Source organism: Rhinolophus sinicus, linkage group LG13, assembly GCF_036562045.2.
Source record: "Rhinolophus sinicus isolate RSC01 linkage group LG13, ASM3656204v1, whole genome shotgun sequence".
In the NCBI taxonomy this organism is placed as follows: Eukaryota; Metazoa; Chordata; class Mammalia; order Chiroptera; family Rhinolophidae; genus Rhinolophus; species Rhinolophus sinicus.
In genome coordinates this window covers 6,448,750-6,471,118 of record NC_133762.1, presented here as the reverse complement: position 1 = coordinate 6,471,118, position 22,369 = coordinate 6,448,750, and the positions used below count along the sequence as shown (strand labels likewise).

Here is a 22,369-nt window from a genome sequence, read left to right as displayed (position 1 = left end):
GCATAACCCTGATTAGGCACTGATTGGAACGCTGTTCTACCTCACACTGAAAACCTTTCTATTATTAGAACGAGCTGTCACAACCAGTCCTGACTCTCCTATGAGAGCGCCAAGGGCGTGTGAGGCTTCTTGTCCTCGGTGCAAATACATTTATGGTTCAAAGTGCCATTTTCTTTGACTATGTCCTGAAGTCTCCGAGACCTGTCACGTGCATTGCTGAGGTGTTGGTAAAGATGTGCCGTGGGGCTTTAATTTGCTCTCTTTTAATGGACGCTCATTGTTCTCAGCTATTGTTCATTTCAATGTGTTATGCATCGACGAGGTAAAGAAATAAAACCTTTGGTGTCACTATTTGATGATAAATGGACAATATTTGTGAGGCGGGGGGAAGACGGAGAAGTTATTACCTCTCATCTTGAAAGGGAAGGAGGTTTTCACGTGATCTCAAAGTTACAGGCATAACTTCCAAAGCTCGTGACCTAGACTCAAATCCTGGCTCTTTTCCTTCAGCTACAGAACCTTGAGCAAATTACTTTACCCCCCAGCCATCGGTTTTCTCACCTTTAGAATGGGTAGTACCCCGCTTTATGTGTTACGAGAAGATTCATTGAGATACAGTGTGGAACGTCTCCAGAAGAGCACTTGGCACAGAGTAGCCACATTAGCCAGCATTTAGGGATTTAGTTGTGTTCTAACAATGTCACTAAGTGGTTTTCAAAGGCGCTGCTTAAAAATACACGTCATGACAAGGAGCTCACTAGCTGTCTGGCCAACCCTTTGCACAGTTTTACTCATCAGAAAGCTCCTTCAAGGACCCTCATGTGCTTTTTGTCTGTTTCACCCTTTCTCCCCTTTCTGTCCTCGTTTGTCATCACAGAGAACCGAGCGAATGCTGCTTCTGGCAGAACCCCCACGAGAAGTCTTGGGAGATCAGAGCAGGACAGCTTTCCTCAGAGTCCTGCTACTTTAAATACTCTACTCTCTGCCCTGGGCTCCTTTTCCAGGCTCCTCAATTCCTCCTGTCACCCAGCTTAAAATTGGCCACCATTCAGAACTGCCCAGCCCCACCTTAGTCTTCAATGGCCCACACTTTCCCTACACACACACTTAGCTGCTTTTAGCACAAGAGCCTGAATAGTGCAGGGGTGATGGCCCAGGCTTGGCAGCCAGTAAGAGCCGGGTTCGAATCTCACCCCCACCATTTCCTAAGTGTGTGACTTAGGCGTGTGGGTCAACTTTTACACTCATGAGCTGGAAAGTGTAGACAGTATTTGCATCCTTGTCACATGCTTTCAATCATTTAGGGCTGGATTCTCTTTCCCATCACTTTTGAACTGAGGCCACAGAGAAGATAAAATCAAATCTAGGTGGACTGTCCAGTTAAATTGTTAGCCAGACACCTGGAAACGTGGGTATGAATGACTTAGTGGGAAAGAAAGCTGGACAAGCAGATCCTAGTGGCTGAGTCTGAGGCCAGGTCAAGGACACATGGCCTGGAGACGTTCTTTGAGGTTAGGAGAGTAGCTGCAGGAGCCGTTTACAGGGAGGCCGGGCAGGAGGTGGAGAGACAGCTACTAGGGTCACCGACCGGGCCGTTGTGTGCTGTGACTCGTCACAGGCCTGTTTGGACCTGCTCTCATTCTCTGTTGATTGACTGACCCCTCTGCCTCCCCCTGAGGGGGGATGTGATGCAGGGGAAAAAAACACAACGAAAGTGAAAACTGAAAATAGAAACCAACTTGAGCTGATAACTGACTGCCATCCAACTCAGTTCGCCAGGGTCAGACTCTGGACACCTCTCCAGCTGGGATATTTAAAAGAGCCTGAAGACTGTTATTTCAGCACGCAGGAAAACTAGCATCATTCCATTGTTTGGTAAGGTTCGAAAACCAATCCTGGAATGTTACTCTAACGAACATTAGATTTTCATGGATTTTGATTCAGTGGGATTTTGTTAGGTTAGAGCACTTATTATTATTTTGTTCCTAATGGTAATTGTGTTTATTTTATTGTCTGAGATAATTTGTGTTGCTTCTCCTAATTTACACTGAAATGCTGATAAAGTAGTACTTAATTTTACCATTGTTCTGTTGGTGACCAAATACCATCTGGATATATGGATATATTGATGAAACGTAGCATATATGCACACATTTATAGACACAAGCTATTAAATTTTACACATATGTGCACCTATCCATCCACCCATCCATCCATCATCCATCCATCCATCCATCCATCCATCCATCCATCCATCCATCCATCCATCCATCCACTTACCTACCTACCTACCTGCCTGCCTGCCTGCCTGCCTGCCTGCCTGCCTGCCTACCTACCTACCTACCTATGTGTTATCTATAGAGAATTTCAGACAGACAGAAATTCTGTTATCCACACGTCAGGAGTAGCGATCGAAGAGAGACAAATCCTCTTTAAGTAGCTGGAGTCAATTTTTACCACAGTTGAGGAAAGAGAAAGAGAGGGTAGGAGGCAAATATTGGTCAAACACCTACAATGGGCCATGTATCATGCTAGACAATTTTAAATACATTGTTTCTCCTTAATTCTTACAACAACCTGAAGAGGAAGATATAATTATCTCCAGGACAGCAATGAGGAAGGAGGCTCCTGGAGGCAAGTAAGTCATGGAAGGTTGTTCAGCTTGAACTCAAGCCTGTCTGACTCCAAAACAAAGGGCCAGGGATACACAAGCCTCCAACACATAGTAACAAACCGCAGCTAAGTTCTGCAGCAGGCAAGAAAGAAATAGACAGATAATAGATGATGGATCGGTACATGATAGATAGAAAGGTAGACAGACAGACAGATGATGGATAGATAGATGGTGGATAGATAGATGATAGATATAGACAGACGATGCACTGATAGGTGATAAATAGCTAGAGGTAGACAGATGACAGATGACAGCTAGCGAGCTAGACAGCGGGTGTATCATCTCTGACTCATATTCCCCTTATCCAGGTGAGTGACCTTGAGCAGGTGGGTACTCTTGTGGAGCCCCACTTTCTTTACCTGTAAAATACGGGGTTTGCACTAAATTGCCTCTAATGTCCTTTCATCTGTAATCCTCGACAGCTTTTCCCACTTGCCCGCTGGCCCAGCCCTGGGGTGTGTATTGCTGGACTCCCTGGAACTCTCTCGGAACGTGGTGAGTGATTTTTTCTGAGTGTGACATGCAGCGTCCTAAACTGCAAACTCGACGGAGGTAGCAATACACAGTTTCATTCCACAATGGCCACTAATGGTCCCTAATCAAGACACAATCTGAAAGCTAAACAAGCCAACAGCTCCTTTGTTTTTGTGAAGTGAGAACTAAGGGTTATTGATTATTCTTCTGACCCAGGACGGATCTGTATAGATCTGGGGAAGATTGATGGCTCTTTTGATCTGAGGCTCAGCCACGCCTGACAACACAAAGCCACACGACAGCTGTACTGTCCCTGCCACACCTGACCGCACTCCCGGCTCCGTCTTTCTTGTCTTCGTTCCCTTCAAAACATTCTGGTCAATTCTAGTCACCTCATCGCAAGATCTGCGGAACTCGGCCTCGGTTCATGGTTCTCAGCCTGGGCACCTCTGACACTTAGGGGATGAAAACCATCATACAGATAGTTTTTCAGGCTGGATGGTTCTTGCTTCCAAAGCCTCAGAGAAATGATACATCCCTTCACAATAATGGGGTCCAGACCATTTGCTTAACTGTGGCTGCTCTGTCTGCGTCACAGTCAAACAAGTAGCAGACTTGGTATCGTGCAGTCTCTGCCACCCAGTCTGGGGACTCTGTTTCATGCAAAGCCCATATTTCCTCCACTCAATTGTTGGGAGTGCTGCCGCAGGGGCGACCCAGAGGCTGTCACCGTCACTGGAGGTTTAAAGTTAATCCTGGGTGCTGCAGCCAGGTCTCGGGGCGCTGAGGGACTCGGAGAGACCTCCCAGGGCCTCACAGGCCCGGCGGTCAGTGAGTTTCTTGAAACGCCACGCAGCCCCATCTGTAGCCAAGCAAGTCTTCTTCAAGGCTTTGTGTGGTACAAAAAAGCAGGGTTTTGAGAAGGGACGCACGTCATTACAAAGATGCAGGTGTGAGGTCCTAAACATTTACCTAATTTGGAAAAATTGGAAGTGAAGGCCATCAGTCACCTATTTGTTTGCATAAAGTATCTTTCTGGGTTTAAGTGTAAAGTAGTTAGACAAAATACACACATACATTTATGTACTGGTATTAGTGTGTGTGTGTGTGTGTGTGTGTGTGTGTGTACTGGGGATGCCTCCAAAATGTATACACATTTTAAGAGACGTTATCTATGCTCAAGCAGTAGTTCACTGTCATCAGAAGTGTCTGGACGCTGATGGGAACCACTCTGAGCAGCTCTTGTAACTGCAGATGTCACAGGTGACTTGTATCCATTCATCTTTTACCGGAATATATTATTACAATTAATACAGTTTTTTTCCTTTTTAAAAATATGTATATGTCTTTTTTGGCACCCTCTGTACACATATATATGTAAACACTGTTGATATTTTTATCTACGGTTTCCCCCAGTGTGGTTATACTTATCTAATGAGAAATTTGGCACTGCAATAGTTATAACTACCTTAAAAAGCTGACCACAGGTTAGCCCAGCTGTGTAACTAGGATTTGAGGTGAGTGGGAGGTAGGGAAGGAGAGGGAAAGTCACTAAGAGTCATCGAATCATTCTAGAATATTTCTCTACCGCTGCACGTTGACTTTTCTCATGTGGGGGAGTATCTGGTTAAAGCTTACAAATGACCTTTGATAGCACAGTTCATGGGTCTGTCACCAGGTTACATACAAGTCGTCCAGCTGCTGCCCACTGCCTTCCATGCTGCCTCCAGGTCTCTGAGGTAAGTTAGAAGCGAGGAGCCCCAAGTTAGGGGCACTACTCAGGTAGCTCAGCAATGGTCCCTGATGTTCTGACCCTGCCCTGCTCCCTGTCTCCCATCCAGCACACCGGCTGCCATCAGAAGGCCTTCCAAAGGCAGTGACCCCAGGAGCAGCGAGACTGTGCCCCAGGCTACCTGTGTGCCCCCGGCTACCTGTGTGCCCCGGGCTACCTGTGTGCCCCGGGCTACCTGTGTGCCCTGGGCTACCTGTGCTATCCACAGGGAATCCCTCACTGACCTTTATCCCAGTAGCAGCCACTTCCCCAGAGGACACAGCCTCACCCCTGCCAGTTAGCTCGCCCTGCAGGGGTCAGACGTGATCTCTGAGTGGCCAGAGTTAGGTCATTTACAAACACAGAACATGATACACCTTCCATAAGGCGTCTGGACGAACAGACTGTTTTGTCTGTTGGCACAATTATGGGGAAACGTTTTCAACCTTGCAATATGGCCAAACATACTCGTCTGAAGCATATGTTTGGCTGATATGGTTTACAAAGTGGCTCCAGTTTCACCAGAAAGCAAAACCATTCTCTCTTCCAAAATGTTTCTCTTCGGTCTATATTTCTATAGTATTTCCAGAAAGGATTAGAAATGACTACAGTGAACATAATACTATAGCAATAAACCATTAATAACAAATTAAGGAGAAGTCAAGTTAAAGGGGAAGAAGAAATTTTTGTCAAGGTTGAGGAAAGCTACTGCAATAGAGCACAAAACTTTTCTGTGAGCTTCCTAACGGCCACGGCAAAGAGAGAAACTTGATCAACTGTCTTTAATGAAAGGAAGCCTGTCTGCTCATAATGAAAGAAATACTGTTGTCCTGGTTCTGTTCTGTTAAAGAAGAAACAGCAGGAGGAGGAAGACAAACTACATAGAGACATGGAACACACAATGTCTTCAACAGAACATTAAATAATTGCTACTAGGAACTGGCATCCCACTTATTCAGGGCTGACTTTTCACTGAGAATAACTAGCTAAGTGGTATAGATTTGTGGGAGTTGTTCCCCTCCCCCCCATGCCATTCCCTGCACCCCGCCATTATTTGATTAACGTAGACGGTGTTGGCAAATTATGTCCTCCAGGCCAATTCCAGCCCATCTCCTGTTTTTGTAAATAAAGTCGGTGGGAACATGGGCTGCCTGCATCTATATAGTTTATGGATGCTTTTAAGTCACAGTGTAAGAGCTGAGCTCTAGTGACCATATTACTTGCAGTCTAAGATATTTACAGCCCGGTCCTATACAGAAAAAGGTTACCAACCCCTGGTCTAGAGAAAGACCTGGAAGGTAGGTCGGTAAAACTAAGAATGACCTGCTTAAACTCAGTGACGCTGGGAGAGGTAAGTGCTAAATCATTCTCAGCCATTAAGCATTCTATGTAAATGAGTCTTTAACTAAATATCTATGTATGTCAAGTAAGGAATAAAGAGAATGGAGGAAATGGGGTCCAGGACAGGTAAATTTTCCTTAGGAAGACAGCAAAAAGCCACCACCGGGAGCGAGAGGTATTTTCAGCATAGACAAGCCCGGCTGAGGGGTCAGGAAGGGCGGCTGGTGGAATGATGCCAGCCAGTGCCCCTGGGGTGAAGGCAAATGGTTTGGAGGGCACGTTAAAAAAAAAGAAAAAGAACGAAGACGTGCTTCCTTTCGGAATTTGACCCCAAACAGCTCTGCGGAGATGGAACATGGACTCGAACCCTTGATCAGGTCTCCAGGGAGCACACGACAGCCTGTTGGTTAGTGGTCCCTTCACAGCAAGCTGCCCAGCACGAATACTGGGAACTAATAACGAATGCGGGGGCTTTTGGGTTCAGCGGGCGCCCATAGATCACATTCTGCTTATTTTTAAGAAGCACAAACGTGCATGTATAATTTACCCCCACATGTCAGTGGAATGAGGACATTTTAATCTATTTTTATTTCGGGTCAGGTCTAGCCCTCTTACCTGTGCTGTATTTGTAAAATTAATTGAAGAGGCAAATGAAACTGAAAATATAAGACAAGCTCTAAAGGTCTTTTCTACTTACTCTTTTACAGACCTTAAACTTTGAAAATTTGGGGTCTGATGTTTTTCTTCTCATAAAGAGATAATTTGACAGTATTTCTTTTAGAAAAAAAATATATCTGAATTCTGTTTCTACATATGAGAAACCTCTCTGGCCTCCATACTCAGTTGATTTAAAATGTGTGAAGTATGGAGGACCACTTTCTATATTTAATTAGAAAGGGAGAACCACATTTCAATTCAAGGATATATATTTTGATTTTCATGGGCTTATTATATTTTGTTGAATAAAACTTCCGATTGACATGGATTTTTACCCTAATATGAAAATCTTCCTTTTTAGAAATTAGCAACTTTTTTTTTAGTACTTATTATCAAAAATCCTTTTGCAGACCCAGCGATTCCACTCCTGGGCATTTATCCAAAGAAATCCAAAACACTAATTTGAAAAGATATCTACATCTCTATGTTCAGTGCAGCATTATTTCAATAGCCAAGATATGGAAACAACTGAAATGCCCAGCAATAGATGATTGGATAAAGAAATCATGGCACACTTATACAATGGAGTATTACTCGGCCATAAAAGAGAATGAAATCTTACCATTCACAGCAAAATGGATGGACCTAGAGGGTATTATGCTCAGTCTGAAATAAGTCTGACTAAGAAAGACAAATTCCATATACTCTCACGTCTATGTGGGATCTAAAGAACAGAATAAATGAACAAACAAAACAGAAATAAACTCGGAGAGAACTGATGGCTGCTAGAAGGGAGGGGTTGGGGTGGGTGGGTGAGGAAGGTGAAGGGATTAGGAATACACATTGGTAGTTACCAAACAGTCACAGGGATGTGAAATACAGTATGAGGAATATAGTCACTAATATTGTAAAAGCTATGTATGGTGTCAGATGGGGGCACTAGACTTATCGGGAGGGGAATCACTTCATAAATTATATAAATGTCTAACCACTACACTGTCCACCTGAAACTAATACACAATAATATTGAATGTCAACTACAATTAAAAACTATATAGTCATGGGATGTAAAGTACATTAGAGGGAACATAGTCAATGTATTGCAACAGCCATGTAGGGTGTCGGGTGGGCAGGAGCCTAATGGGGTTCTCGCTCTGTAAAGTGTGTAAATGTCTCATCACTATGTGTTCTGTACACCGGAAACTAATAATTTAAAAAATCCTTCTGCAGTTTTAATGAATCTAGAACTGAGCAATTAAGGGAAACCTGGTCAATGGAACTAATACCAGAAAATCAGTGATTGCTGAATTACGCAACACTTACTAACACCTGCTGTAAGTTCAGTGGAAAACCTAGATGGTAGAAATTAACTTGGGATAAACCAGTTGGAAAACAGTTATAGAAAACTCAAGGCTAACCATCATGATTACTAATAGAAATATACTAATAAAAGATGAATACTGATGATTCATAGAATCTCTCCACTGTAGAAAAAATGGACAAATCTCTTAGAAATAAGTTAAATAATAAATGTTATATTTCTCAAAAATGTTTCATTGATGAAGACAATTTAGACATATGGTAAAGAGCAAAATATTGAATATCCTTTTACACGTTCAATTTTTAAACAAAAGAGAAGATCTCTTTGATTCCCTGATGACTGACTAGGCATTTCTGCTGCTTCTTCAAGCCTAGTAGGTATAAAGAAATGGAAGTCACTTACATGCAGCAACTATTACTAACTAGAGTAGAAAGAACTAGAAAAGCAACTTAGATGCCCACATGTTACTTGTACCACTTTGTGATTCAATTTGTACACATACCCTGAATGGGAGAAGATATTTGCCAATGATACATCCAATAAGGGGTTAATATCCAGAATTTATAAAGAACTCATACAACTCAACACCAAAAAAACCCAAACAACCCAATTAAAAAATGGACAGAGGACATGAAGAGACATTTCTCTAAAGAGGACATTCAGATGGCAAATAGACATATGAAAAGATGCTCAAAGTCACTAATCATGAGAGAAATGCAAATAAAACCACAACGAGATACCACCTCACTCCTGTCAGAATGGCATCACCCATAAATCAGCAAACAGCAAGTGTTGTCAAGGATGCAGGGAAAAGGGAACCCTGGTGCACTGCTGGTGGGATTGCAGATTGGTGCAGCCACAATAGAAAAGAGTATGGAGGTTCCTCAGAAAATTAAAAACAGAACTACCACATGACCCAGCAATTCCACTTCTGGGTATTTATCCAAAGAAATCCAAAACACTAATTTGAAAAGATATATGCACCCTTATATTTATAGCAGTGCTATTCACACTAATCAAGATATGGAAACAACCAAAATGCCCATCAACAGACGATTGTATAAAGAAACTGTGGTACATTTATACAATGGAGTAGTACTCTGCGATACAAAAGAATGAAACCTTACCATTTGCAACAACATGGATGGAGCTAGAGAATATTATGCTACGTGAAGTAAGTCAGACTGAGAAAGACAAATACCATATGATCTCACTTACATGTGGAATCTAAAGAACAGAATAAACGAGCAAACAAAACAGAAACAGACTCAGAGACATAGGGAAAAAAAAACTGACGGTTGCTAGATGGGAGGGGAGTGGGGATGGGGGAGGAGGTGAGGGGATTAGAAAGTACAAAGTAGTCAAGATATAGTCATGGGGATATGAAATACAATATGGGGAATATAACCAATAATGTTGTAAAGACTATGTAGGGTGTCAGTTGGGCACTGGACTTATGGGGGGGGGGTCACTTCATAGACGGTGTAGATGCCTGACCACTGCACTGTACACCTGAAGCTGATGTAGAATTATATTGAATGTCAACTATAATTATAATTATATATATATATGTATATAAATTTCCCAGCATGTAAAGTACAGCATAAGGAGTACAGTCAATGGTATTGTAACAGCTACATACGAGGTCAGAAGGGCAGTATAACAGATTGGGGGGGCGATTATTACACTGAGGCGTGTAAATGTCTATTACATTGCTTTGTATACCTGAAATTAAGAAAAAATGCATTTCTTTAAAAAATGCATAAACTCAATTTTCATTGTTTAAGGGCTAGAAAACCTATGCCTTCATTCTAGGAATAGTTTCCTCAGTGGACGGAAAATAGGAAATAAAAATTATTATGAAGAAAAAAATATTTTACGTAATGCACTTTCCCCTTTAAGGTAAGCCACTGCATTCAGAAATAACTGGCACACCGAATGGTAAACAAGATATATTTAACGAGTTGAAATGATTTTGGAATTTTCCTAACTATTTACAACACACGGGGGATGACAAGTTGTTTACCTAAATCCTATGTGATATAAAACTCTTACCCCTTTGGCAAGTTATCTGATTACAAAAAGTGAATTTTACTGAATATAATGTTCTCAGGATGTCAACCATGCTTCTTGCTGTAAACTCCCAAATATGTCAACGTCAAGGACTTCCATTTCATGAAAAATGTGCAAAATTTAGTCTCAAAGTATTCCTGTCAATTGGGAACAATACAAGCTGTATTTTCCGCCATAAACATTCCATTAAAACGTCTCACTAGCAGGACCCCCCTCCCCCAATTGATCTATTCCTATTTTAAAATAAAAAGATGCAATTAACACAATTCACTAAATCGCAAAAATAAGTCTTTTTCATATTAAGACCCTGGAAGTTTCAAAAGCTATAGCTTTTCTCTTTGGTTTTCTCTCTCAAGTTTTCTTTTTCCATCTTAAAGGAAGCATTATATGATCAAAACAAGAAGACTCCCTTGAACTTTGGGTCTAGAAATATAAACCAGCTAAATTAGATGTCCGACCATTTTGGAAATATGCAGATAATGAAGATGTCACTTACAATGCGCTGCATTGGGGATATGTAAAGAAAAGTAATATCTAGCCGTGATATCTTTGATCATGGCAAGAACTCCGAAACATGGGAACTGTGTTGAGGGTGGTTATTTATCATCAGCCCATTTTCTAGTCCCTGTGCTCAAATCATTTCATGAGTTCTACAAACCAAGCCCCGTCGTTGGGGCTTCAAAAGCAATTTCAGCAGCCAAATAAGGTGCTTTTCTTCAATTTTCCAGCCATTTGTACGAGGTTAGTGCTGTTTACCCACCTGGTACACTGATATTTACATACCCCTTTAAAGAAAATTGGTAGGTATGATTTATGGAGTACTGTACGAGCACAATTTTCCATGTACTGAACCTAATCTGAAAGGGCGCCTGCAAAGGTCGTGCTGGCCATACAAATACCAAGTCTTCTCTTTGGAATAAGTTAGGATATTCATTTTTCTTGGAAAATGTCAGCCATACCCTACTCCAGGGGTTAGTTTATGCAGATAAATGCGTAAGCCTTTAATCTTAGAGCAAAAATACTCTACACAAATGTAGAAGCAGTCCATCTATCACTGTTAAGACCTGTAATTTGTTTTTATTTAAATCTCAGGCCAGGGCAGAGTGGGCAATGGGACCATTGACATGGGATCTCATACATAAGCTGAGATCAGGGCACATAAACACACTTTGACTCTCAGCCCAGGTGCCTGGCACACCTTGGGGCTCGCGCAACCCGGACGGCTGTTTGTAGCTCCCGTGTATTTGTTCCTTTCGCAGCTAGAGGCTTTCTGTGCAGTGCAGTGTGTGGGAAACTGTCCAGTGAGTTTCCTCGGACAGCCCACATTTTCGCTGCCCATGGAAAAAAAGCAAAAAAGCACTAGCCACAATGCAGGTGATCTAAATTTGGGTTTGCTTCAATGCGAGGAGGAGAAAAACCAACAAATGATATCCTTTCTGACTTTCTTTTCCAAAAAGAATAGTCATGTTTAGAAAAAAATTGCTCACTTTTCCCATTAGTAATCACCCCCAAATCCTGAGATTTTTTTACATTTGCCACTGAGAAGACACCCAGTGAGCAGCCACACGCTTTGAATACATATTGTCATGTTTTATATGCTTGCCTTCTTTTCATGTTCTGTAAAAGCTATTCTGGAAACTTAAGCTTTATCCCACATCACAGTTAGTTCTCGGAAGGCCGTTTTCTAATATGACATTTAGCTGGCATGAAGAAATGGTGAAATATGATTATGAAGTGTCTGCCCTTCTTTCTATAAAGTGCGAGAAGAAGGTGGGTGTGTGGGAAGAGTTATTGTGACTTTCCTCTGATAAGATTTTGCAAAGGAGCATTTGGAGTTTATGAGTGGTGAGTGGGCAGTAGAGTGTGATCCCTTGAACGCAGACCAACAGTTGGCATTGATTTTGCCATCTCGGTATTGTCAGAGTGAAAGGAAATTGCACTATGCTTTTGAAAATGTGGGTATCAACGTGGAGATGCGACGCAACATGGTATTAACAGCTGACACCACTGTGTTTTTCATGGAGAGGAAAACGTAAAAATATACCCCCTGTCCGGGACTCAGACATCATCCTAAAAGTATTTTTTTCTTTCGACTTTAAGGATTTCAGTGGTTTGGTCATTTTTGATCAATTTCTGTAGCACTACTTGTGCTAAGCGGAGCTCAATTGATATTAAATACGTTCTAAATATCAAGATTACAAAATGACCAGTGCTGAGGTTAGCAAACGAGGAGAAAACGATAATGTGTGAATAGCAAAGAATCTCGAACCTCCAGGTAATAAAATGAAACATGACGTCTCCAGCTCAGCACGTCACACATTTCAGCAGGACTGCAGACAGTTTCCGAACAGGGTCATACTGTGATCAGTGGGTCCTGGCCAAACCTCCAAGTTGTCGAAGAAAAACGTAAGCTAGCAGATGCCTGGAGAGCGTACCAGACGCGTTCTCAATCTGCCGGACAGGCCAGGACCGACGGTTTGTCCCTGCTCCCCGGGCGCTTCCTCCGGACACTCGCGGCTCCTGCAGCCTCAGATTCGTCTGCGGCTGCGCCGTCAGCATCCCCATGTGGTCACGTGGTGTCTAAGAGACCGCGCACACTTGTCATGTCCGAAAGTGAACTCCTTGCTCTTCCACTTCCAAACTTGCTCCTGCCCCACTGTCTTCTCCATCTTAGTTACTGGTGACCCTCTTCTTCCTGCTGCCTGGGCCCAGAGCCTGGGGGTTCTTCCGTGATTCCTTCTTGCTCTCACACTCTTGTTTGGGAATCCATCTGATCCCGCCTTACCGTCCATCAGAGACTGATGTTTACGTCCCCACCTCCCCAAATTCCTATGTTGAAACCCTAACTGCCAAGGTGATGGTGTTTCGGCGGGGGGAGCCTTGGGGATGTCATGAGGTCATGAGGGTGGATCCCTCATATGCGGGATTAGTGCCCTTTACAAGAGACGTCAGAGAGCTCTGTCTATGGGTCAGGAAGAGTGTTCTCATTGGACACCACATCTGCCAGGACCACAACCTCGGACTTCATCTGCAGGACAGTGAGAAATAAATGAGTGTTGTTTATGAGCCCCCCCATTCCGTGGTATTTCATTATAGCAGCCCGAACTGTCTGAGACATCACTGTTACAGCTACCAGATTAGTTGAAGTCCCACCATTGGTCTACACAATTGCGGTAATTTCTACCCTCACCTTCTACAGTTTCTTCTTAGCACAACTTCTGGAGGGATCACACCACGTTACAGAATATGCCACTCCTTTGCTTAACACGCGTCAACGGTTCCCTCAAAGTTTTTCCATTGGGCACCAAATCTGAATGCTCACCTGTCACCTGTCAACCTCCACCCTACCCTCATCTCACCTGCCCTTTATCTCCTTGCTCACTCAGCTCTGTCACCTTGTTCCTTACAGTTCCTCAACCGTGCCTCTCGCTGTTCCTTTCGGGTACAATCCTCTTTCCCTGGAAGGAAACACGGCCGGTCCCTCATCTCCTCCAGGTCTAACCTCAGACACGGCCGGTCCCTCATCTCCTTCAGGTCTAACCTCAGACACGGCCGGTCCCTCATCTCCTCCAGGTCTAACCTCAGACACGGCCGGTCCCTCATCTCCTCCAGGTCTAACCTCAGACATGGCCGGTCCCTCATCTCCTTCAGGTCCATCCTCAGACCTCCTCCATGATGCATCTTTGATCAGCCTCCTTAAAAGCACGTTCCAGTCTCTCTCTCTCCTGCTCCCACACCATTCTGATCATCCTCCCGATCACCCTCTGCTGCTGATTTCATTCCCACAGCACTTAGCACCATCTGACATCGCATATGTTTTACTTATCTTATTGTTTACCGCCTGTCTCCCCCGAGTCTAACATAAATTCCCGAGAGCAGCGCTTTCCGTCTATTTTGTTTACTGCTGCACCCTCAGTGCCTAGAAAAATGTTTAGCCCAGGGTAGATCTTCAAATATAAATATTTGGCCGCTGAACTGACAAATGCCTTTAACTACTTGTGAGATGCCAATAATTATATTGCTGTGTTCTCTTACTTACAAAGTTTTCCCCAGAATGTATAAGCCTCAGGCCTCCCACAATTGCTCCTATGTATTAATGTTTCTTAAATGAAACATACGTATGGACTGCGTGAAAAATGCGAGGCCAGAAGTAGCCTCGTAGGAGTTCTGGAAACGTTGGGTCACAGGCATGACTGACTGAATTAAAGTCTTGACCTTGAGTGTGAAAGATCTGAAGGGATGAGGACCCTTAGGAGAGAGAACAGGAAAGTGTGGGCTCCAAGTCCAGCTCTGCTACATACAAGTGGAGTGGTCTTACATACGGGATGGGGTCTGATGACCCCCAGCTTTCTCATCTGTCAGATGGAGACTTGCAGTAACACTATATCCCAGATTTGCAGTGTGGGTCACGTGACACCATGTCACATCTTGTGTAAGCCCATGAAAGCACTCAAGGTGGGCAGAGTCCCATAAAAGTATTTTTCTGAATTACTGTCGAGTAGGTTGCATGTGTCCAGGCAGGAAGACATTCACAGAAACACATTTCACGTCATTTCTCTCTCAGCTGTGCTTTTACACCCTCAGCTCTGGCACAAAACGGGGGGACACATGTTATGTCTTCTGTAATGAAAGCCCCCAAATGGGCAGACAGGTTTATTCTGTATCTCCCACTGCTTTCAGACGCGGCCAGCCATGGGCTCCAGGTCTAGACAGAATTTGCCCTCAAACCTTAGTGCTTTTCCAGAATTACTGATTTGAACTCGTTTCCTTAGCTTCAGAAGTTTGCATGCCGTCCTCCTCCAGGTGTGCTTTTCTGGAGAAGTCAAGGCCTACTCAATTTAGGAAGAGTAGGTTGCCTTGCTCTGGCTAACCTTTTCCCTTTTCTTCTCTTTCCTCCTACTTTAAAGCCCCCATCTCCTTGCCCCTCCCTCTGTAAAGCTCATCAATTGATAATTCATTAAAACAGGCGAGCACAGTGTTGTTGTTTGTGCCAAGGGTGTGGGTGGGTGAGAGGCAGCCCGGGGAGCAGTGCCGGGGTGTCAGCATCTGTACACGGCTGACTGCAGGACCCTTAATTGCACCGTGTTTTTTCTCTGCCCTGTCGGTGGGGAATTCCCATGGATACAGCTGCCGGGCTGCGGGCCCAGGGCCCACCCCTCTTTGGCTCAAAGGCTCGTGATTGGGAGACAGGGCAGTTTCTGAGGCCCCCGGAATCTTGCTGCCCCTGTTATGAGCCTGGTGACAGCAATGAAATACCAGAGCTCCTTTCCCAGTGTCCCCCTGCAAAGGGCCCTTGCAGCCAGAGGACTGACATTTCCCTGCATTTCTGCTTTAATTAATGTCTAGGAGATGAAGTTCAGTTCCCACCCCCAGCAGCATATTAGAAGGAACTCAATGCCACGCTTCTTTTCAGGCCTGCTATTTTTACCTGCCGGCCATCCTTTTGTACCTCAAAGAATACAACCCCACACAGTGGAATTCTAGACTACATCCTAGAAGTGAGCATACGATCGCACAAAACTCTGAAGTCCCCCAGGCCTTGGTGTTCACTGGATGCGCCCAGCACGCTCTGGGTGGGGGACTGCATGGTGACAGGGGCAGCGCTGGGTTGTGGGAGGCAGGGCTCCCCCGCCAGTGTTTCTCACTGAGGAGTCCAAGTTTGGGGAACAATGCTATGCTCCTGGCTCACGACTGCCAGCCCTGTCATATGCAAAGGAACCCGGCACAGGCACGTCAAGTGTCGTCTCCCACAAGAGCAGAAGGCTCCTTCCTGACTCAGCCGCATGCCTCTCGCTTCTCCATCGGTGCCCCTGCAGAATGGAGGACCACGTAGTCGGTGCCGGTCCTCTGGGGTCCCCATGCTGCCCTCACCCTGAGCCCTAGACTCTTCTCCTCGTTCAGTAAGTAAACGTCCGTATCACCAAAGAGAAATCTTTTGGGGCTTCGGGTCACACGCAGGTTCTGAGCTGCCATGAGGGAGGCCACTTCTTGCAGTGCTAATGTCAGAACGGGAGTCCGGACTCACCGTTTACTAGTTCTGTGGTTCCAGGCAAGCTCCGTAACCTCTCCGATCTCATTGTCCTCACTGGGCAGCGGGGATAATAACCATCCTCCTTCACAGGCTTGTGGGAAGACTAAGTGAGAAAAACCATACACAGGGCCGCAGATAGCCGCAGCCTCAGCGATTCGGTAAGTGGTTAATCATGGTTACATCGTGCTCTCGCTGCTAAGACGATAAGACATGCCGCGACAACAGTCCTTCCTTTGCCTCCAAGGACCTCTTAAGATTGTAGACTCTTTGGCTTTATAAAAAAAAAAAAAAAAAAAAAAAAAATATATATATATATATATATATATATATATATATATATATATATATATATATATGAAGGACATAAAAATAGTGACTCAGACTGATTTGAGTCGAAAGGGTAAGACAGATTAGAAACTTCGTAAGCACCAAGCAGGGTATTCTCACCCCTAAATGTGCGCAAGTGTTTTCAGACTGTGTTCCTGGAACTGTAAGAGCCAGACGCCCAGAATCAACGGTCCCGCTGGGGTTATCGGGTCCAGTCCTGGGGGCTATTCTGGGTGTTTCCAAAGGGCTCCTGACCAATGAAGGAATGACCAGGGGGAAGTGGGAGTCACATCACAGCAGAGGTGACAGACTGAATGAGAGGCCACAGGGGCCAAGGAGGCTAAGGGTCACAGGGTTATGGCCCCTTCAGAGCAGCCTGGCACCAATCCGGAGAGGGTCAAGGAGAAGGTTCCCAGCCAGATTTACGAGACTGACATGCTACCTACTGTGCTAACGAGGCACCTCCGAGCCAGATTTAGAATGAGTTTTGGAACCAACAGACCGGCTTCTTGGTGAAATTTCCCTTCTCAGGGAAGAGTGGAATTCTTCTCCTGGGAAGAACTGTCTTTCTGGGAGGTCCTTCAAGGTCATTCTCTTGATGGGGAGGTTACACGAGCTGGTTTCTGAGGTCCCTTCCAACTCAAAATTCTGAGAGCGATCTTTTGTTTGCTTGCTGCAGGGAGAGACTTATTTATATGGCTTTGTGTAGTCAACATTCCCCCTTCCTTCATGATATCTAGATGTACTCACTGGGTCTGAAATATAAATTTATGTGTCATGCCTATCAAAGCAGCTTTGTCACTAGGGGATGTTCTTCAGAGAATGAGAAGCATTAAAAATATGTACTTCCCCACCTAAGGAAAAAAAATCCCTTATGCTCTTCAAAAGCAACACAGGGGAAAGGAGTCATACGGAAACCCCAGTCTTGGAACGCAAAGTGTTACAGTCACTTCAGTTGCTGCCACACATGCACCCAGAGCGGTGTAAACGGGACGTGTTTCCAAGCTTCCAAACACACGGTTAGTCTGCCATTGAAGCATGACCAATGTCTCAGCTACAACAAGCAAACAAGCGCTGAACATGTTAACATGATTTTCTATCATTTCTATTTGACGTGGATTGGGTGGAAAATCTGGGATGCAAGCCATGAAGTAGATTTTCAAAATTGATTAGCATTTTCTGGACATTGGCAGCCATTTCTATGGCATTTCAATGGGAGTTACAACTGGTTAGTGCTTTTAGAAAAATGTGTACCAAATTGCTGTGCAAGCGGAGCGAGCTCCAAACATGGCTGATAATGGGATGAAAGCCTACAATAGTCACACGAGGTCCATGTGACCAAGGCCATTCACTAGTGAGACGAGATGGTGGAAGAGAGGGTGTAAATGGCTCTGTCTAGTTTTTTATTAGCTGTTGGTACTCATCGAACACTGACACCCTACTTGTGACAATGTGTAAAATGGGTTGCCTGCTGGGAGGAGAAAGGTCATTGGATCCTTTGTCTTAACGTTAATCACAGAAAAACTCATTTTAGTTGTTAATGTGGACGCACGGTGCAATTTTGTACAAATTCCATTATAAACATGGTCTTGTCTACTCTCTTTCAAGTTTTGGTGGTTTTCAGAATTGTCATGGCAAATACTCAACCGACCCCAGATAGCTGCTTGCAGGAACGATACATCGGTTGCAGCTGTGCAATTTTTTCATTCCCTTCTAGTTTGTGTCACACAACCACAACTCTCTGTTATCAAACACAGACAGAAAGTTAAGAAATGAATCCTAGCAGGGAAGCGTCGCAGAAAAATGAGACCCTTCAAAGGTCACCGTTTCTTGCTTGTCAATAGCTGACATTTAAGCATTTACTTCCGACGTTGCTGATAATGTGTTTTGAGATAGTCAGGAAGAATTGCTGTGTTGGTATGCAAGTATGTCATAATGAGATGCAAAAATGCAAATCTGGTGTACGTGCCAGTTCTTTGGAGTGCCTTTGTCAGAACTGCAGGCACCGTGAGACTTTGACAGATACCGTGTCACTACGCAGAGTTGGAGAGCTGATAGCTTTTAAAGAAGCATCTATAACATGATATCTCCAGATGCTAATTAGTGGGAACCTTTAGTGATGATAAATGTAGAGGTCATTTGTTTTTTCTTGGTAAATTTTGACAACTTCATTGAACCAATTATATCAATAGGAGTTGTCGGTATATGAAGCGAACCGCTTTATCGTTTTTTATTTAATGTGCCACATAAATGCGTTGTACATTCACAAATGTATGCACCAGAAGGCTACCTTGCATGATTGATTTTTTAAAGTTCATTTAAAATGTAAATAAGAGTGCAACCCATTAAGTGACTCCATCAAGTACTTAAAAACTACATGATATCTTTTCAATATGTTATTTCTACCTTTGCATTTTGTGCTTTTGTAAAAAAAAAATAAAACAATCAAAGAGGCTCTGTCGATGATGACTTTGAAATGATTGCATATTAGGAGTTCTTCAAATTCTTAATCTAAAACAATGTTTAAGAATCATAAAGTAATTACAACTAGAGAAATGACATAATGAAGAAGACAGAGAGCAAACCCTGATTCCCAGCACTTCCTTCCCCACACGCAAAGTATCTCCCCAGAATTCTCACAATGGCAACAGGAAGTGATACTTGGCACAATGAATGATCTCGGCCAACAAACCACAGAGTGAGATGAGAGTTAGGGTACGTATCCAACAAATATTGCGTGACTGTCTACTGGGTGCCATACTCTGGCTGGATATGGATGAAAGCAACACAGCCATTCCCCTCAAGAGTCTTAGGGTTTTCTAGGCCGCATGTCAATGAAATATGTGGGATATAAACCTGAAAACAACAAAGGAACAAGACAAACAAATGAAGAACCAAAAACTCGTAAGACACAGACAATAGTTTAGTGGTTACCAGAGGGTAAGGGGGGTTGGGGAGGTAGATGAGGGTAAAAGGGATCAAATATATGGTGATGGAAGGAGAACTGACTCTGGGTGGTGAACACACAATGTGATACATAGATGATGTATTACAGAATTGTACACCTGAAACCTACGTAGCTTTACCACCAATTGTTACCCCAATAAACTTTAATTTAAAAAATGCCATTAAAAAAATCCTACAAAAACGAGTCTTAGGGTGTAACGGGAGTCAGATATGAAAACAAACAGCTGCGTTACAAAATGAGAAGGCCACACAGAGGTCCTGTAAGGGGCAATGACATTCTGAGGGAGGGGTCTCACTCCCCAGTGGCTTGGCCCACTCCGTCACAGCCAGGACACTCTTTTGTCAACTCCCCACTTCACTTCTTGACTCTAAAAAAGGGTGGTGGATGGTCTTCTACTTTATCTGCATTGTATAGGGCAACCGAGCAGCATACACCAGTGATGGAGGGCACGCTGGCACCAGCAGGCTGGGGTGGGGGGCACAGCTTTTCTGAAGGAACAACTCCTCTGTCCAGTCTTTCATTATTCCTAGGACATGAAGGCCACAACTGCCAGGGAACTGGTTTGGGTCAATGACCTAACTCAAAATGACAGCTCCATGAGGGCAGGAACAATGTTCTCATCGGCTATAGCCCCAGTGCCAACGTATCACCATGCCTGGCACAGAGTAGATGTCTCATAAATAGGAGGTAAGTGAATGAAGGCTCAACATGCCAAAGAATATTCTGATTTGTGTAACTAGTATGGCTTGGTAAAAGAAAAGTCACAATTATAAACTATTTTTTCAGAGGTAGAGGTGAGGTCAGAGAAAACCAGCCTGAGACAATCTCCCAATTTACCTAATAAGCAATGGCTTGCACAAGGCTCATGGCTGGCCAGTATTACTTTCCAGGTGGTGTTATTGTGTCAAACAAAGGTCAAGAAGCCAGACCGTATGCAGAGCAAGTGAGGGAACTGGGGTTGTTTAACCAGGAACTGAAAAGACTTTGAAGGTTGGGAGTGTTGCCTTCAGCTGTCTGGAGATAGGTCATACAGATGTCACATGGATGAGAAACTCGTTTCATTTCGTATATCCTCAACAGCTCGGATTTAGGTGACTGCTCCAGCAAGCTTAAAACAGACAGATTCAGAATAGAAAGCTATTTCCAAGGGTTCCCCATCTGAGGGTGTGCAGAACTACAGAATTGAAGACACTTTGCTGACCTGTCTGTCATAAAGGGGACTCAGGCATCCGTTAGATGGTGGAAGTTCCAAGCTGCAGCGCAGAGCCCTTTCCCAGCCACCAGTGAAAACAGATGATGCTAAGCCAGCAGCTGGGCATGTTTGCGATGCTAGCTCCACTCTTACAAGAGTCAAGTCTGGCAGGATCTGTTTCTAGGAAAGGGCAACTCGAGTTGACTACTCAAGAAATGAACTCAGTGGAAATAGAGTAACATTGTGTATCCGTCACAGACTAGTCAGCCAGACCCAGGGATCACAACACATCATATGTAGTCACGTCCATTGGCCAGGTTTCTGCCACCAACGTTTTAGCCGAGTCTCTTTTTCTCCTCTCACGCTCTTCTAACTCTGTTCCCTCCCCTAGTGTCAGCCATTCAAAATGACCGCGCTGTTCATGCAGACACTTACCGCTGGCGTTGAACGTCTTTCTTCTAGAGGAACCGGAAGTGAGTCCTAAGTGTCTTCATTGTTGGTTCTGAGCTTCGATTTAAACTTGGCTGTTGTCACCCCTTCCAATATGCTAGCTTGCTGGATAATATTCAGTCTGCAAAACATGGAATGGAAAACAAATGTGTGCCTTACATTAATGAAATAAAAACGACTTATCCTAACACTTTATGACCAGGACCAAGGTGGGAGTAAGGGCAGAAACTGGTATCAACAATAGGAATAACTATTGTGATGAGTGGGAAAGAGTTATCTTATGAGAGAGCAAACCAATTTGGGTCTGTTTTGCTCTTTCATAAACCAATCCGAGTTTCACTGTTAATTATGAATTAGTTCTCACATTCCGGACACACATATTCTGGCTGGCTGTCAAGGATCCTGCAGCAATAAATTGTACGCATAGGTCTCTCCTTGGATATAAAATTTCCATTTTGGAAGAAAATGATACCTCAGACATTGCATTTCAGGGTGATAATTGCACTTCTCAGGGGGTTAAGAAAAAGGTGATCTACAAATAATAATTAAAAAGTTGTGTCCCAAGGGAATGGGGGTGTCAGAGATGGAACTCAAACATATGAAATATTACACTTAGAGCTTGACCTTGTTCCACTGTATTCAGTATTATAAATTCTAAGCACATTTATTACACTTCCAGATTTAGAGGTGCCAATTTGTGGGTGCATTAGGTGGAGAAAAGGTAACGTTTAGACTAGGTAACGTTTGATGCCATAGCTTCTTCTCAACACTTGGAAAGTGTCAGGCTATTAACGCTCATAATTAATCGGCTCCAAGCTCTCCTCTGAACTTCAGAGGCACACGTTTAGGGGAGGGGAAGGCAGACTTAGTTTTCCCACCCCACCCAGGAACAGGATGAAACGAGGTTAGGTAAGGCTGAGGCTGAAATCACACAAGTGTTACACTTTGGACTACACAATATTTTGGAAGTTTTAAGATTAGTTTCTCTCACTTAAAAAATCAGAAACATTCAAACAGAAAGTTTGGATTTCTGGAGTTCTCTTGGGTCGGGTGGGGGTCGGGGGGTAAGGGTTGGGGTGCGGCAGTCCTG

The 22,369-nt window shown here is 43.8% G+C and overlaps 1 long non-coding RNA gene across 1 annotated transcript in view; it reads right to left on the bottom strand.

The window, feature by feature from the left end:
- The window catches only part of LOC141568260 (uncharacterized), a 62,590-nt gene extending 41,194 nt beyond the window's left edge, over positions 1-21,396 (bottom strand). Inside the window, exon 1 of the long non-coding RNA XR_012491356.1 lies at positions 21,265-21,396. This is a non-coding gene — a long non-coding RNA (uncharacterized LOC141568260). The remainder of the gene's footprint in view (positions 1-21,264) is intronic.
- Between the last annotated feature and the right edge of the window lie 973 nt (positions 21,397-22,369).